Source organism: Rhinoderma darwinii, chromosome 3, assembly GCF_050947455.1.
Source record: "Rhinoderma darwinii isolate aRhiDar2 chromosome 3, aRhiDar2.hap1, whole genome shotgun sequence".
In the NCBI taxonomy this organism is placed as follows: domain Eukaryota; kingdom Metazoa; phylum Chordata; class Amphibia; order Anura; family Rhinodermatidae; genus Rhinoderma; species Rhinoderma darwinii.
Window position 1 is genome coordinate 45,690,986 of NC_134689.1, and position 16,301 is coordinate 45,707,286.

Consider the following 16,301-nt stretch of genomic DNA (forward strand, 5'->3'; position numbering starts at 1 on the left):
CAGCATTTCTGCAAGAGAAATTGACATGCTGCAGATTGAGCAACGAAACCGCAGGTCCACATGTTTTCTGCGTTTTTTTCTTTAGCGTGTGGATGAGATTTGTTCAAATCTCATTCCCTTTGCTGCTACTGTGATACACTGTAGAAATGAAACACGGAAAATAGAATTGAAAATTCTGCTGTTTACGCTATGGACGTATCCTCTTAGGCCCCATGCACATGAACGTGCTTTTGCGGCCGCAATTCCCCCGAAAATCCATGGGAGAATTGCGGCCCCATTCATTCCTATGGGGCCATGCACACGACCGTGGTTTCCATGGTCCATGCATGGCCCAGGAGCCCGGCGCGCAGAAAGAACGGGCAAGCCTTATTACGGCTGTGTTTTGCAGTCCAGGCTCATAGCAAATAATGGCCGCAGCCATGTGCACGTCACACGATTTGCAGGCAGCTTGCGGGTGACACTCCACTCCCGGCCGACACGAAAATCACGGCCGTGCACATGGCTACGGTCGTGTGCATGAGGCCTTTGGCCCTGTTCAAACGGCAGAATTTTAGCAACAGAACCTGCTGCGAACTCTGCCTCCCATTCATTTCAATGGGAGCCGGAAGCTTCTTTTTCCTGCTGGCTAATTTTTTCAGCTAGCGGGAATAAGAATCTTCCTGCTCGATCTGCGGGTGGATTCTGCCTGAACCTCCCGTTGAAGTCAATGAGAGGAGGAATCTTCCTGCCAACAGTAGGAACAATTCCAAAGTGGGAACCGCCATGCAAAATCCACCGATTTATCTGACCCTTACATGTATGCCTGTTTTAAAATTCCAATAATTGTTACATTTGTAGACCTCTTTATGCTGTGGGGAATATATTTCAGCCTCATTAGTCTGAATTGATGCATGTCAATTCTACATGGTACCCTAGCTCTTGACTCCAACACCTGGCTCTGATTTCATAATCGAGCGGTCATGTTATGTGTCTCTAGAGACATGAGCATAAATAGCAGTTTAAGCTTTGGGAAGAAAAAAAAAAAAAGGCGGTCACAGTAGTAGGAATAGATGTCGCTTTTGTAGAGCCATTGCTTGTCTGCCCTAGATTTGCATAAATGATGTGATTCTTGATATAATACCGGCCTTGCCAACTATTCATGCATTTATTGGAAATGTTGGAGTAGCCTGGGTTTGGGAGAGCTAAAGGTACTCTAGAATCCAGCCTCGGAGTCCAAATCATGATAAAGATGCATCGGAGAGATCACACAGAACCACAATAAGGCAATAGGAAGTTGAAAACCAATAGAAATCGTATATATGATTCAGTTCCAGTCCACATATAGAGGTAGCGTAACCAATCACATTACAGGTCACTTTATAGTAGGGATGCACGATGCATCGAAACTTCGATACTGTTTCAATACCTTGCACCCTCAAACTGTTCGACACTGTTATTTCATGTATTTCGATACGAAGCTGTGCGGCCGCACAGATTAGTATAGTAATACATGAATGTATGAGAGCGTGGCCGTGTAATACAGCCATTGCCCTGCTCCTGACATGTGCGCGCGGTCAGCATGATGTGATGCGACCAGTGCTGCACTAATGAGCGACGGCACTGAAGACCGAACATGGCGGGCGCACTGCAAAACACCCCCATGTTCTGTTCATTAGTGCAGCGCTGGTCGCATCACCTCATGCTGACCGCACATGCACTTGTTAGAAGCGGGGCAATGACTGTATTACACAGCCGCAGCCCCACTCTAACGGCGGAGATCAGAGAAACCTCTAATCTCCGCCGCTATTCCCCTGAATGATGCGATCAAAGTTGACCAGGGGAAAATGATAAGGTGGGATTCCCTTTGCATCGCGTCACAGGGAATTCCTGTGACGTGATGGAGGGTCATTCCATATATGGGCAGACGGCCCAGGGTCCATTGAAGGACCCCAGTGCTATCTGACCATATTTCCTGTTAGGGCATACTTCGGTATGTCCTAACAACTGCCTGTGTACTATCCGTACACAGGTTAATGTACTGGCATATAGATTAATGTTTAAAAATAAAAAAGTAAAAAATAAAATAAAGTAATGTTAAATTTAAAAAAAAAAAACACACACATTACAATGAAGATTAAAATAAGTCCCGATACATAAAATATACACATTCGGTATCGTCGCGGCCGTAATAACACATTTATAGCGTCATTTATGTTTACGCTGTTATAAAATAAAAAACTGCTTTATTTTTACTTATTAATGTGAGGCACGATGAATTTTGAACCTTCATGTGCCTCATATTAATCGTTTTTAACCCCATCATGTACCTCACACATTAACCCAATGTTGTTCATTATGACTGAGGAACATGATGGAATTAATTACTATTAATGTGAGGCACGTGGAGGTTCAAAATTCATCCCACCACGTGCCTCACATCAGAAAATGGAAGAGCTTTTTTTATTATTGTTTGCAAAAGTAACGTTTTGGTATAGAGTATCGCAATACTACACAAAGTATCGGTATCGAAGTCCAAATTCTGGTATCGTGACATCCCTACTTCATAGTATATAAATATATTACTTGCATGAAGAAACTACGGAAGCATATCTATATATGGCCTCCGGAAATGCTCTTGAACCCCCTCCATTGGAATTAAAGTTTCAGCTTTGTTAATTTTGCACCTGAAATCTTGTTTGGAGAAGAGAAGAGTCTTCGTCTCATTAAAACATGAAAACCTAATTTTGTTCATAAAAACCTCATGCCTCATGCACACGACCGTAGCCATGTGCACGGCGGCCGTGATGTGTCACCCGCGAGCCCCCCCGTAAATCGCGGGCCGTGCACATGGCCGCGTCCATTATTTTCTAGGGGACTGGACCGCAGAAAACGGCCGTAATAAGACAAGTCCGTTCTTTCTGCGGTCCGGGCTCCTGGGCCATGCATGGACCGTAAAAACCACGGTCGTGTGCATGGCCGCATAGAAATGAATGGGGCCGCAATTCTCCCGTGGATTTTCGTGGGAATTGCGGCCGTAAAAGCACGTTCGTGTGCATGGGGCCTTAATCTGTAATTAAATGTTCCAAAACAATCATTGAGACTTTCAACTCCTAAGGCCTCATGCACACGTACGTCACCGTTTTCAGGGCCGCTTTTGACGGGTCCGTGAACCCGTTTTAGCGGCCGTGTGGTTTCCGTGTGCACTCCCATGTGCACTCCGTGTTTCCGTTTCCGTGCGCCGAGCATGGTACTGTCCAGGGTGACAGTACCATGCTCGGCGCGCGGAAAATACAATTTTAATGTAATAAAAAATTTTTTTACAAAATAAGTTCATACTTACATTCCTCCTGTCCGGCCTCCAGCGATGACGTTCAATCCATGTCGCCGCTGCAGCCAATCACAGGCTGCCGCGTCACAAAAGAAGGTCGGACTGGAGGAAGAAGAGGAACTAGTCACCAAGACAACGACCGGGTACGTATGAAATGCTTTTTATTTTATTTTTAATCAGCAGCCTCTTTTCTCTATCAGTTATTGATAGAGACAAGTGGCTGCCGATTAGTGTAATATTTTTCTAATGTTTTTCTGCCCGCCCGGCGGTTGCTAGGCAACGGCTCCGTCACACACGGACGGATGCCTTCCGTGTGCCTTCAGTTTTTTTGACGGCCCCATTGACTTGCATGGGCCTCACGGTCACGGAATCCCGGACTAAAGTAGGACATGCTCTACTTTGGATCGGAAAGGAGCAACGGACCGTCAAAAAAACTGAAGTATGCATGGCCCCATTGAAATGAATGGGTCAGTGTGCTATCAGTGACAAAAACGGATAGCACCCTGAAGGAAAAAACTGAAGTGTACATGAGGCCTAAGACATGTCTTCACATACTTATTAACTCTCTATACTACAGATCTTTCAACTGAATGGTAAAGGATTAAACAATAATTACTCATAATATCTACATGTACCATTTAAAAATCCACAAAAAACATAGGATAGTTGATAAATGTTTGATTGCTGGTGGTCCCATTGCTGGAACCTCCACAATCACTAGTATGACCACGGTCAGGAGGAGTTTAACATGCGCACTGCCACTCCACACAAATTCTATTGGAGTTACGGTTACGGCTGAGTGTAGAACAGACCATTTCCAGGGTCCACATACTAGATTATTGAAGGGGGGATGGGGGGAGCCCCCAACAATCAGCTATCGGCAGGAGAATCTGGCAGTTTCCCCTGCAGTCTCCGAGCAGCATAACCTAACATCCAATCATTGAAAATCACTGATGTATCCATTGATTTCAAAAGACTGAGTTCGATCCCACTCTATTATTTAAAAATGCCTTAATATGGTATTTTGCTGTTCACACGGCCCCCTGCACACGTAGCGGATTTGTTGCAGATTTTATGTCCAAATCCGCAGCGTTTTCATTCTGTTCTGGATTCCCGACTGTGGATTTTACCCTTTTCATTGTAGAAAGGAATAAAATCTGCCACAAAGTCCACAACAATATCCCCACTGGATTCACACAGGATGAAAATGCTGTGGATTTTACGTGTTACCATAAAAAGGCTGAAATCCGCTGTCAACATCCAGAAAAGAATGAGCAGCCGCCTGCAGATTGTAAAATCCGCAGCATGTTCAGCAGATCTCTTCCACATGGCTGGGACTAAAATCCGTAGCATTTCTGTCTAGTGTGGACCCAGCCTTAAACTTCTAGGAATTTGGGAAAAAATTACGGACAACCTCTATAGGAGCTCTAATGGCTGCCATTTTTTCAGTATCACTTTTGGAAAAATGAGACTAAACCGTTTAAGCAATACGAAATGTCAAAGTAATTTAAAAAACTCGAGAGAAGAGAACATCTCAACGGCTTCTATATTATATATACTTGTGTCAACCAAGAGAACATCAGGGACCACGCACGTGCGTTCCTGGCAGTATAACAGAACAGCCCATACACGGCACGGCACTAGTGATGTGCCGTATACCAGGCAGAAACCTTGAGCAGTTGGACCACGTGATAGGTATACGGCTGGTAAACACAGCGGAAAAAACGAGTGACGTCACCAGTCATGTCAGCATCGGGAAACGGGGCCAATTATTACAAATGTAATCACATTCCGAGGTTAAAAGCACTGACACACAAAAGTTTTAACTCGGAAAACCACTTTAATTACGATAAAATGTGCAAAGTTTTACATCAGGGTTTAGTCGAAAGGGGAGGGACCTCCTCTATAACAACAGATTTGTCATAATTTACATCAGAAACAGGCGTAAGTTATGGCGTAAATCTACACTTGCTCATAACAGGCATAGAATTGCATTTCTGTCACACAGACCGCCAAAGATGTACACCTCCTAATATATTTTATGCATTTTCTGCCAACATAAATTAATTTAAGACTGGCATTTGAATCCCCAGACTTAATATATTTCCCCCATTAATGGGTACGTCGCTGTCGTTAAGGACTTAACGCAAGCCAACGTATGGGTATGTTGTGTTGCTAGTGCAGGCTCAGAAGCTGAGCCCGCACCATCGCCAGCCGGTGTCAGATGTATATTACAGCTGACACCCTGCTGCATGGCCAGGACCGGAGCTAGTCACCGATCTGCCCGATTAACTCCTTAGACGCAGTGCTCAAAAGCGAGCGCTGCATTTATGGTGTTTTCTAGCAGATCGGAATCCTTCAATTCAAATGGCGGGGTTCCGATGGCTGTTCTGGCAGACCGGAGGCCTAACAATGGCCTCCGGTCTGCCAAGTACGGAAGCCTGCTGGTCCCGCCTGGAGGCGGGGCCTAAAAGGCTTCCGGTTGCTAAAGAAAGATGGCGCAGGCTCATAAACTCAGCCTGCAACACCAGCCGCCGGTGTCAGCTGTATGTTACAGCTGACACCGTGCTGTGGAGCTAGCTCCAATCCCTGCCATTAACACCTTAGATGCCGTGATCAAAATCTATCCCGGCATCTTAGTAGTTTGTAGCGATGGGCATGGACACGATGTTATCGTGACGATGCCGATCATTGATATGGCAATCGGAGGCCTAATAATAGCCTCCTGGTCTGCAACGTACGATAGCCTATTAGGCCCCGCCCACAGATGGGACCTAATAGGCTTGCTGTCAGTGAATGACTGAGAGCTCTAATGCATTGTATTATGTGGGTAGTGCAATACATTAGAGTAAAGATCAGAGGTGCAGGACCTCAAGTCCCCAAGTGGGACAAAAAAAAAGTTGAATAAAAGTGTAAAAATAAAAGTTTCAGATTTAAAGGTACTCATTCTGAAGGGTCATTTTAAAAACAACAGAGAAAGAAAAATTTGGGAATTCAAGATGATGATAGAATTCCAGTCATTGACACAAGGCCTCAATCTAACACGAGGATTTTTGAGCCACTACATGGACACACGTCACATCCCCCCATCAGACTGACTCCAGATGCCTTAACTCCTAAGTCATCACCCCTATAACCTCCGTTTTATTGCCCCGGCTTATCTTCATGATATATCACTTCATGTACTAATTGTCTTTGTGTAACATCTAAATGTTGTGCTCTTTTCTAAGTCATTCATTTGTAAACTGCCTGAAGGAGCCTCTGTGCTCTGAAAGCTGCATATAGAACTTTTATGGTTAGCCAATAAAGGTATCATACCATGAAGACACAAACAGAGCTTTTGACGCCAATATATATATATATAAAATAGTAAATTTTATTAAACAAATAACACGGACAATTTAAAATACAAAAAGATACAACTCTAGTGTGAATTGCGGAGACAATGTCAGTAATTATTGCTGACTCAGGTATATGGGTGAACATATAAATAATTGGACAGATAACAACTCTAGACAAATTATCACCAGTGTACCTTCCCTCATAAAGAGAAAATCTCTTAAAAAAAATAGCTGTGATATACAGATCTAGTGACTAGTAAAGAACAGGAGAAGGTATAGTCAGAGTAACAGTGCCGTCAAAAGGTCATATGTCAGATCACGAACTCACCCATAGACAGCAACAAGGAGTGGTTAGCAGTGTCAGCTCCGCTACATGAACCCCGCCCTCCGTTTCGCCACGTATGCTTCCTCAGGGGGATGTGTAATTGTGTACGTCCTGTAGCTACCCTTTTATAGTCCCTAAACAATGTAATTAGTTGGATGTGCAACGGCGCATCTCCGCCGAGACAGCCGGAAGCAAGGCAAGCCCCACATCTGGCTCCGAGCACGGCAGCATGTGCCCGGATTCCCGACGCGTCACGGGAGTTCCGGGCATGCGCAGTGCGCTCATGGAGGCGGAGGGGGAATGCATCGAAAACAGCCGCCGCAGCGGACATGCGCACCACATCACAACAAAGGTTTGTAAGAGTATCGGCCAGTGTGTTATGCTGGGTTGTACACCCTATCCTCTATCATTACATCATACTAAGGCCATGTCAGGTAATTTAACCCAGGGAACACAAAGTCCCCCTATACTCACGTGTATATATAAAGAACATATCTGTGGGGATTTCTATTGAATAATGTCTCCCAATGATTATAACCCTATATGGGAGAATTAGTGTATTATTTAAGAAAGAAAAAATATATAAATGCCTAAACTTATAAATAGAAGTGCAAATGTGTGGAAGAGATATTCTATCATAAACAGTAACGATTTAAAAGGAACGCTACAAATGATGAGTCAAAATAAAAGGAGTGAAGGTTAGAGGTTTAAAGGATGAACAAAAAATGTGTATAGAAATACCAATATAATAAAATGTAAAAAGACAATACAACAAGCATTTTAGGGGGTACATAGTGACCCAATATATAAATACAAACACCCCATACACACCAAAAAGTTCATACATTTTAGAAGAATAAAAACGTGAATAGAACATTACAAAAATAAATAATAATTACAAGATGACCATATCTGATCTCCGAGTCAATTATATACTCAAAGTTATATCATATATATATACACACTTTTGTACAAATACACACAGACCAATATTCTCAAAATGGTACCTATTGTGTACCAAACCCCAAGACATCACATTCCATAATCAAAAATATACCATTTAAACATAGCCCAACTATGACAAATATACTTTTTGTTAAAACCCAACAATCCAGTTGCTGTGTATATTACGAAGATTCTCTGCATTTCAAGCCGATCCAGGAGAAAAATATAGGGTGCTTGATGTATCACACATAGAACCTAATAGAGAGGACATTTGAAACACATAATTAATATACAAAGTATTAAAAACGAATGGACGGTAGAGATTGTTGGATCAAATTATAAAAAAGGAACAAAACTGAGATTCTCATTTAATCCCTGTGGTTTCATAGATCCCAACATGACTATCCACTTACATTCCCTCTGTGCTAAAGCCCTCTTCACATTACCCCCTCTGATGCTACCATGAACTCTGTCGATACCTCTAACTGAAAAAGTTCTAGGATTGCAGCCGTGATGTACCTTGAAGTGTCTAGGTATAGTTTTTAATTGTGTCAGATCATCCACCTCACTAGCCCCCAAAATGTCACGTACGAGTTCTCAACTCACGAGAGGTCAGTCCTATGTATATTTTTAAGCACCCACATGTGGCATAATATATCACATGTGTCGTGCTACATGAAATATATTCACGAATATCGAACTGTCGTACTCCGTCCGCTGAGGAGAAATTAGTAGCCCGACAAATGTTAGCACAAGCCCTACATTTGCCACAAGGGTAACATCCTTTTCTCGGTCCACGAGAGCCAAAAGGGGATATCTGATATGGAACATAATGACTTTTTACAAGAAAGTATTTTAACTAGCTCTTCTCGCTGTCATTAGAGGTCTATCAGACAGGTTCTGGGCCAATTGTGGTTCAGATATAAGAATGGGCCAGTGTTTCTCCAAGATCGTTCGCATCTTGTTCCACTGTCCATTATACGTGGATATAAACCGTACCCCAGTTTCACTGCTTTGTTGTTGTTTAGGTTTGAGTAGGTCATAACGCGACGTAGCTTTAGCTCTCCTGTATCCAGATTTTATAACTCTGTTGCTGTATCCTCTATCTCTGAATCTGTTCCTCAGATCTGCAGATTGCTGTTCAAATAGGACATCAGAGGAGCAGATCCACCTCATCCTGAGAAACTGCCCAACCGGGATGGCTTTAATGGTGGATGGAGTATGGGCCGATGAGGTAAGCAGCAAAGAATTAACCGATGTAGATTTACTAAATACATCTGTATGTAGAAAACCCTGGACATCAGAGAAAATCCGATGATATTTTCTTTATTTGGCAGGGATCGGAGTCTGGCCTGATGAGTTTCATGCAGCAACTTAACCTAAATCCGTTTAATATCAAGTTGACATATAAATATCACCGGCATCAAGTGGATTTCCTGGACATACAGATTTTCTCTGATGTCCAGGGTTTTCTACATACAGATGTATTTCGTAAATCTACATCGGTTAATTCTTTGCTGCATGCCTCATCGGCCCATACTCCATCCACCATTAAGGCCATCCCGGTTGGGCAGTTTCTCAGGATGAGGCGGATCTGCTCCTCTGATGTCCTATTTGAACAGCAATCTGCAGATCTGAGGAACAGATTCAGAGATAGAGGATACAGCAACATAGTTATAAAATCTGGATACAGGAGAGCTAAAGCTACGTCGCGTTATGACCTACTCAAACCTAAACAACAACAAAGCAGTGAAACTGGGGTACGGTTTATATCCACGTATAATGGACAGTGGAACAAGATGCGAACGATCTTGGAGAAACACTGGCCCATTCTTATATCTGAACCACAATTGGCCCAGAACCTGTCTGATAGACCTCTAATGACAGCGAGAAGAGCTAGGAACTTAAAGAGGCTCTGTCACCAGATTTTGCAACCCCTATCTGCTATTGCAGCAGATAGGCGCTGCAATGTAGATTACAGTAACTTTTTTATTTTTAAAAAACGAGCATTTTTGGCCAAGTTATGAGCATTTTTGTATTTATGCAAATGAGGCTTGCAAAAGTCCAACTGGGCGTGTTGAAAAGTTAAAGTCCAAGTGGGCGTGTATTATGTGCGTACATCGGGGCGTGTTTACTACTTTTACTAGCTGGGCTTTCTGACGAGAAGTATCATCCACTTCTCTTCAGAACGCCCAGCTTCTGGCAGATCACGCTGTGACGTCACTTCCCCAGGTCCTGCATCGTGTCAGACGAGCGAGGACACATCGGCACCAGAGGCTACAGATGATTCTGCAGCAGCATCGGCGTTTGCAGGTAAATCGATGTAGCTACTTACCTGCAAACGCTGATGCTGCTGCAGAATCAACTGTAGCCTCTGGTGCCGACACGATGCAGGACCTGTGAGTGACGTCACAGTGCTGCACTGCCAGAAGCTGGGCGTTCTGAAGAGAAGTGGATGATACTTCTCATCAGAAAGCCCAGCTAGTAAAAGTAGTAAACACGCCCCGATGTACACACATAATACACGCCCAGTTGTACTTTTACTTTTCAACACGCCCAGTTGTACTTTTGCAAGCCTCATTTGCATAAATACAAAAATGGCCAAAAATGCTCGTTTTTAAAAAAATAAAAACGTTACTGTAATCTACATTGCAGCGCCGATCTGCTGCAATAGCAGATAGGGGTTGCAAAATCTGCTGACAGAGCCTCTTTAAAAGACTTTCTTGTAAAAAGTCATTATGTCCCACATCAGATATCCCCTTTTGGCTCTCGTGGACCGAGAAAAGGATGTTACCCTTGTGGCAAATGTAGAGCTTGTGCTAACATCTGTCGGGCTACTAATTTCTCCTCAGCGGACGGAGTACGAGAGTTCGATATTCGTGAATATATTTCATGTAGCACGACACATGTGATATATTATGCCACATGTGGGTGCTTAAAAATATACATAGGACTGACCTCTCGTGAGTTGAGAACTCGTACGTGACATTTTGGGGGCTAGTGAGGTGGATGATCTGACACAATTAAAAACTATACCTAGACACTTCAAGGTACATCACGGCTGTAATCCTAGAACTTTTTCAGTTAGAGGTATCGACAGAGTTCATGGTGGCATCAGAGGGGGTAATGTGAAGAGGGCTTTAGCACAGAGGGAATGTAAGTGGATAGTCATGTTGGGATCTATGAAACCACAGGGATTAAATGAGAATCTCAGTTTTGTTCCTTTTTTATAATTTGATCCAACAATCTCTACCGTCCATTCGTTTTTAATACTTTGTATATTAATTATGTGTTTTAAATGTCCTCTCTATTAGGTTCTATGTGTGATACATCAAGCACCCTATATTTTTCTCCTGGATCGGCTTGAAATGCAGAGAATCTTCGTAATATACACAGCAACTGGATTGTTGGGTTTTAACAAAAAGTATATTTGTCATAGTTGGGCTATGTTTAAATGGTATATTTTTGATTATGGAATGTGATGTCTTGGGGTTTGGTACACAATAGGTACCATTTTGAGAATATTGGTCTGTGTGTATTTGTACAAAAGTGTGTATATATATGATATAACTTTGAGTATATAATTGACTCGGAGATCAGATATGGTCATCTTGTAATTATTATTTATTTTTGTAATGTTCTATTCACGTTTTTATTCTTCTAAAATGTATGAACTTTTTGGTGTGTATGGGGTGTTTGTATTTATATATTGGGTCACTATGTACCCCCTAAAATGCTTGTTGTATTGTCTTTTTACATTTTATTATATTGGTATTTCTATACACATTTTTTGTTCATCCTTTAAACCTCTAACCTTCACTCCTTTTATTTTGACTCATCATTTGTAGCGTTCCTTTTAAATCGTTACTGTTTATGATAGAATATCTCTTCCACACATTTGCACTTCTATTTATAAGTTTAGGCATTTATATATTTTTTCTTTCTTAAATAATACACTAATTCTCCCATATAGGGTTATAATCATTGGGAGACATTATTCAATAGAAATCCCCACAGATATGTTCTTTATATATACACGTGAGTATAGGGGGACTTTGCGTTCCCTGGGTTAAATTACCTGACATGGCGTTAGTATGATGTAATGATAGAGGGTAGGGTGTACAACCCAGCATAACACACTGGCCGATACTCTTACAAACCTTTGTTGTGATGTGGTGCGCATGTCCGCTGCGGCGGCTGTTTTCGATGCATTCCCCCTCCGCCTCCATGAGCGCACTGCGAATGCCCGGAACTCCCGTGACGCGTCGGGAATCCGGGCACGTGCTGCCGTGCTCGGAGCCGGATGTGGGGCCTGCCTCGCTTCCGGCTGTCTCGGCGGAGATGCGCCTTTGCACATCCAACTAATTACATTGTTTAGGGACTATAAAAGGGTAGCTACAGGACGTACATAATTACACATCCCCCTGAGGAAGCATACGCGGCGAAACGCGCGTCGGGGTTCATGTAGCGGAGCGGACACTGCTAACCACTCCTTGTTGCTGTCTATGGGTGAGTTCGTGATCTGACATATGACCTTTTGACGGCACTGTTACTCTGACTATACCTTCTCCTGTTCTTTACTAGTCACTAGATCTGTATATCACAGCTATTTTTTTTTAAAGAGATTTTCTCTTTATGAGGGAAGGTACACTGGTGATAATTTGTCTAGAGTTGTTATCTGTCCAATTATTTATATGTTCACCCATATACCTGAGTCCGCAATAATTACTGACATTGTCTCCGCAATTCACACTAGAGTTGTATCTTTTTGTATTTTAAATTGTCCGTGTTATTTGTTTAATAAAATTTACTATTTTATCTATATATTGGCGTCAAAAGCTCTGTTTGTTTCTTCATGGTATGTGAATTCGTTATGGAGCTGCCTATGTGACATGGGGGGTACTTTTTGTTATTTGCAGTGCCCAGCCTTTATTACACATTTGTTTTGAGTCTATATATTGATAATAAAGGTATCATACCTATTATACTTTTGTCTTTTTTGACACAAAAGTATTTAACATTTCATATTGTCTCTGGCTAACACGGTACTACACTATTTTTACTGTACTAAGTTAATAAAAACAAACATTGCCTTTTTTCCTATAATAAGTCTTTTATTATAGGAAAAAAATTAACACGTTAAAAAAAGGTACATATATTTTGTATCGCCCCGTCCATAACTATCCCAACTATAAAACTGTAATGTTATTTTTCCCACACGGTGAACACCGCAAAAAAGATAAGTAAAAAAGCATGCCAGAATCTATTTTTTTTTATCACCACCCCTCCCAAAACAGGGAATAAAACATGATCAAAAAGTCGCATTTACCCAAAAACGGTACCAATAAAAACTACAACTAGTCCCGAAAAAAACAAGCTCTCCCACAGCTTTTTTGATTGAAAAATAAAAAAGTTATGTCTCAGAATATGGCGACACAAGAAGTAAAATTTTAAAAAAAGTGATTTTATTGCGTAAACACTGCAAAACTTAAAAAAACTATGCATTTGGTATCGCCGTAATCGTGTCGACCCGCAGAATAAAGTAAAATGGTAATTTATAGCCCACGGTGAACGCCGTAAAAAAAACTAAATACAAAACATAACAGAATTGCTGTTTTTTTGTCATCTTGCTTGCCAAAAAATGGAATAAAAAGTGATCAAACAATCACATGTACCCCAAAATGGTAGCAATGAAAACTACAGATTGTCCCGCAACAAATAAGCCCTCACACAGCTCCGGTGGAGAAAAAAAGAAAGAAGTTCTGGCTCTCAGAATATTGCGATGCAAAATGTCCAGTGTTCCAAAAGCGGATAAGATTGGGCAGCATTTATCAGTGCGACACCGGACACAAATCTGCGGATTATTATTTATTTATCAAATTATTATACCCTCTTATTATAGCCTGAGGTTCTCCGCACAGATTACATATGCCCCCGCATTACAATATGAAATATCAGCAATACCACAAACAGAACGACTACCAAACATAATCTGCACGCCGATAGCCAAATGCCGCTCCCTCTCTTATGAGACCTGCAGCGTGCCCAAACAGCAGTTTACGTCCAAATATATAGCATCGCCATACCCAGGAGAACCCGCTTAAAATTTTATGAGGTATTTGTCTGCAGTGGCACAAACTGGGCTCAACATATTGTGCGCTAAAATGGCAATTTTCACTTTGCACCATCCGCTGCGTATTAATTTCTCATGAGAAAAAAACCTGTGGGGTGAAAATGCTCACTACACCCCTTAAAATGTCTTAAGGGGTGTAGTTTCCAAAATCGGGGTCACTACTTGGGGGTTTGTTTTACTATTTGAACCTCAGAGCCCTGCAATTGTGGGCCAATGGTGTGAAAATCACCTAAATAGACCTCAAATGCACATGGTGTTCTTCACTTCTGAGCCCTGTCACATGTTCAGGCAAATGATAAATGCCTTGAGGGGTGTAGTTTATAAAATGGGGTCACTTCTTCAGGGCTACCACTGTACTTTGGTACCTTTAGGGTTTGCTAATGCAACATGGCGCCCAAAAACCAAGCAAGCAAAATCTGCATGCCAAATAGCGCTCCTGCATTTTGGACCCCTGCTGTGTGTACAAACAGCAGTTTATGACCCCATATGGGGTATTGCCATAATCGGGAGAAATTGCTTTTCAAATGTTGGGGTGCTTTTTTGCCTTTATTTCTTGTAAAAATGGAAAATTTCCACGTTTTATCAGAAGAAAAGTAATATTTAATTTCACAGCATAATTCCACAAAATTCAGCAAAAAAACTGTGGGGTCAAAATGCTCACTATACCCCTCGATAAATTACTTCAGGGGTGTAGTTTCCCAAATGAGGTCACTTTGGGTGGTTTCCACTGTTTTGTCCCGTCAGGGCCTTTGCAAATGTGACACCATTCCAGCTAACTTTGGGCTCCGAAAGCCAAATGGTGCTCCTTCCCTTCTGAGCCCTGCCGTTTGTCCAAACAGCCGTTTATGACCAGATATGGGGAATTGTTTTACTCAGGAGAAACTGCTCTACAAATGTTGTGGTGCTTTTTCTGCTTTAGTTCTAGTGGAAATGAAAAAAATATAGCTAAACCTACATTTTATTGAAAAAAATTTAGGTTTTCATTTTCACAGCCTATTTCCAATAATTTCTGCAAAAAACCTGTGGGGTTTATATACTCACTATACCCCTAGATAATTTCCTTGAGGGGTTTCTACTGTTTTGGCACCATAAGACCTCTTCAAACCTGACATGGTGCCTAAAATATATTCTAATAAAAAAGGAGGCCCCTAAATCCACTAAGTGCTCCTTTGCTTCTGAGGCCGGTGTTTCAGTCCATTACAGCACTAGGGCCACATGTGATATATTTCTAAAAACTGCAGAACCTGGACAATAAATACTGAGTAATGTTTCTCTGGTAAAGCCTTCAGCGTTACAGAAAAAAATGGATTAAAACGGATTCTCTGCAAAAAAATTAAATTTGTAAATTTCACCTCCACGTTGCTGTAATTCCTGTGAAGCACCTAAAGGGTTAAGAAACTTTCTAAAAGTTTTTTTTAAAAAAATGGGGTGATTTATGGGGGGTTTCTAATATATAAGGCCCTCAAAGTCACTTTAGTACTGAACTTGTCCCTAAAAAAATAGCCTTTTGAAATTTTCTTGAAATTGTGAGGAATTGCTGATTAAGTTCTAAGCCTTGTAACGTCCTTGAAAAAGAAAAGAATGGTCAAAAAACGAAGCCAACATAAAAGTAGACATATGGGATATGTGAACTAGTAACTATTTTGTGTGTCTTAGGGTATGTTCACACGGCCTATTTACGGACGTAATTCGGGCGTTTTACGCCTCGAATTACGTCCGAAAATGCGCCTCGATAGCGTTGGCAAACATCTGCCCATTGAAAGCAATGGGCTGACGTTTGTCTGTTCACACGAGGCGTCTATTTACGCGTCGCTGTCAAAAGACGGCGCGTAAATAGACGCCCGCACCAAAGAAGTGTCATGTCACTTCTTCAGACGTAAATGGAGCCGTTTTCCATGGACTCCATGGAAATCCAGCTCCAGTTACGTCCGTAATGGACGCGGCGTTCAAGCGCCTGCACATGCCGTTACGGCTGAAATGACGGGGGTGTTTTCTCTTGAAAACAGCCCCGTAATTTCGTCCGTTACAGATGCTGCCGTGTGAACATACCCTTACAAGCACATACATTTAAATTTAGAAAAATGCTAATTTTTAAAAATTCTCTAAATTTTGATGTTTTTTACAAATAAACACTGAATGTATCGACCAAATTTTATATATATATATATATATACACACGTCTGTGCTACGCGCGTGATTTTCACGCGTGTCGCACGGACCTATGCAAGTGAATGTAGCCGGACCGTTCAG

General features: G+C 41.8%; 1 protein-coding gene across 7 annotated transcripts in view; it reads right to left on the reverse strand.

Moving 5' to 3' along the window:
* C3H5orf24 (chromosome 3 C5orf24 homolog) overlaps nt 1-16,301 on the reverse strand; it is a 54,736-nt gene that overhangs the window by 18,852 nt on the left and 19,583 nt on the right. For 2 of the 7 annotated variants that reach the window (XM_075856319.1, XM_075856321.1), the window contains one exon: nt 1-8. This exon is cut by the window's left edge and continues 85 nt beyond it. The exons of 4 other annotated variants lie outside the window; for them this stretch is intronic. The gene's annotated coding sequence lies outside the window, so the exon portion shown is untranslated. Of the gene's footprint in view, nt 9-3,319; nt 3,410-16,301 lie in introns of all 7 variants that reach the window. One more of the 7 variants, XM_075856320.1, reaches the window with a different exon arrangement.